General features: G+C 29.0%; 1 protein-coding gene across 1 annotated transcript in view; it reads right to left on the reverse strand.

Annotated features, from left to right (window-relative positions):
- LOC119685794 (uncharacterized protein DDB_G0287625) overlaps positions 1 to 1427 on the reverse strand; it is a gene marked incomplete in the record, with an annotated part of 3346 nt that extends 1919 nt beyond the window's left edge. Inside the window, 1 exon segment of the mRNA XM_038100175.1 lies at positions 1264 to 1427.
- Positions 1428 to 2640: the final 1213 nt, after the last annotated feature.

Genomic DNA, 2640 nt, shown 5'->3' on the forward strand with positions numbered 1-2640 from the left:
TACTTTTAGTTTTGGCAAGGTAAATCAATAAATGGTTATTTTTATTTTATTGTATGAAACTGCACAGGTCCATAGCCAAAAGTTTCAAATAAATTTCAAAAACTTAAGAAATTTAAAGTTTTCTTAAAAGCTCATGGTGCTTTAATAGTAAAATATTTATATATATATAAATAGTTCTTCGATTCATTTCTGAAATGCTTCAGCTCAACTCTTCCTTCCATCTTCTGGTAAGGAATAGTAGCCTTGTGCTCCAAAGCACTAATACTTAATTAATTAATTAACTTAATTAACTAATACTTAATGTTGTGATACCACGACCCATCCTCAGTTTACAGGTCTAAACCCAAACACTTATTCTGTTAATGTTATTTAATTACAAATTTCTATTTTTGTCAATACTAACAGCACTCATGAACTCTTATCTTTCAGTACCTTCCCAGAAACAATCATTGAAGATTGATGGCATCTATGGTGTAAGTAGGATTTTTTTATTGTTATAAATCCATAATTCTTTATATAGACCACTATTATACTCCACGAAACTACTTATTAATGTCGTATTGTAGTCAATAACGATATGAAAGCACTTGCAAAATTAATGTAAGGGTAATAACTGGGTCTATCCAGTCTACCAAAACTCTTTATGTAAGGATTGTATTAAAACTAAATAAATTCGTACTAATGTTATTAATATTAATGTACAACTTTTTATTATTAAAATAAAAAGTTTCGAAAATGTGATATTAAATGGGTTTATATTATTGCGAACTATAACAGCAATCCGAACGATCCATAACGAACATCTGTGCTGTGTACCTACTGCAATTTAAAGATTTAAGAAATATAGGAAGTACTTTTTTTGCATTAAAGTCACTATATCTGTTTCCTACATATAGGAATCGTCCTATGACGGTTAGGTCATAGTTTCGGTGATCCCCTTTTTTGAAACCAGAAATGTACCACTATCTATAACGTTGGATACAGTAACAGTAATAACTTTGCACATGTATAGTAACTTTCTAATTTTTTTATTTGGACTGTAATGCCAAAACTGTTTAAATTTATTAGATGAAATAAACTTATGCAACCAATATACTATAATCACCGAATATAAGAACATTATAATTTTTTCATTCAATTTTGCAATTTTAAAAATTAGTTCCAATAATTTTGGTTTAGTACATACCAAGTTATATGACTTCATTTTGTTAATTTTAAATAATATATTTTTTCAACACTTTCGAATTTTATCAATTTTTCAGCAATATGTTTTTAACAATACTATTTTTTCATGCCAGTTTTTATTTATTTTTAAATTATTTTCACCAAACTCCGATTTTTGGGAACACAATTCAATCTCAGAACACCGAAATGTACTTCAACAACCTTTGACACCTGAACACAAAATGCGAATGCGTACAGATCTGTCATCGACTTGATATTTATTTCATGTGTTCAGAACGATTTATTTTGGTAGTTGTGGATTTGCGTTTAGCTTGAAATTACCGCAAACACCCGCGCTAACTACTCAAAGTTACTGAACAGAAACGAAAAATAAACATTTTTCTGAAATTATCTGCATATTCATATAGTTAAAATAAATAATAAAATAATGATGGAATATAAAAAAAATTCAAAATTCGCTCTCCAGAGAGTTTCGCGGATTTCGATATGTCTGCATAATAATTCAAAGCGTAACTAAATACTTCAGAAGTTATTAGTTACGTGTTAATAACCCAAGCTGGTGTCGGGTTAAACTCCCCCATGACGTACTCAACGCAATCACAATTAACTACGGCAACGGACGTATCTCAACAATTCCATGCTTCAGTTTTCATATGTCGTCTAATTCTCATCTATTATTTCATTAATTCAATGTCATTTACTTGGAAGAAGTTTAAATGGGTGCATCCATTGAACAGATCATCGTACAACAATCGTATCTGATCATTAACATAATTCTGAAAAGATGCGCTAATCTCTAAAATTATTATTTATAGTTCTCAAAACTGCCATACGACATTAATTATACAAAAAATGAACTAACAAATGAAATTGAGCTTTTTTAGATATTAATCAGATTCGCTTTAGTTATTCACATTTTTTTCTTAATAGCAAAAATTTAATCAAGAATTTATCAAATATAGTAATTAGTGACGGTTTAAAAAATATATTATAAGTCGAATTGTCTTAAATGAAGACGCACTGAAGAATTTATGACAAACAAGTGACAAATGCTTCTTCACAGGTCAAAAATAATTATTAAACAAAAGAATACACTTTAGTCTAAAATAACAGATTGAAGAATATACATTGCCATCTTCAAGAACAGTTCCAAGACTTGATATGTCCATGCATACTACACTATTCAACATAGTCAAGCAGTGTAAGATTCAATTGAAATCAGTGAGTAATCAATATTTACTTTCATTTGTCTTAATAGTGTGGCAATGGAGAGTTCTTTTTAATTTTTCCAATTTAGTTTCACTATTCTATAACTTTAAGCTCAACCTAATGTCTCAAAGCATATTATCGGCTAGAAGATAATGCAAAATATTTGGAACACGTTTTCTAACTGAATTGGCGAAGTTGTCGTCTTTTTAAATTAGAAACAAGCCAACTTTATGAATTCCTGACATT

This window comes from Teleopsis dalmanni, chromosome 2, assembly GCF_002237135.1.
Source record: "Teleopsis dalmanni isolate 2A chromosome 2, ASM223713v2, whole genome shotgun sequence".
Lineage (NCBI taxonomy): Eukaryota > Metazoa > Arthropoda > Insecta > Diptera > Diopsidae > Teleopsis > Teleopsis dalmanni.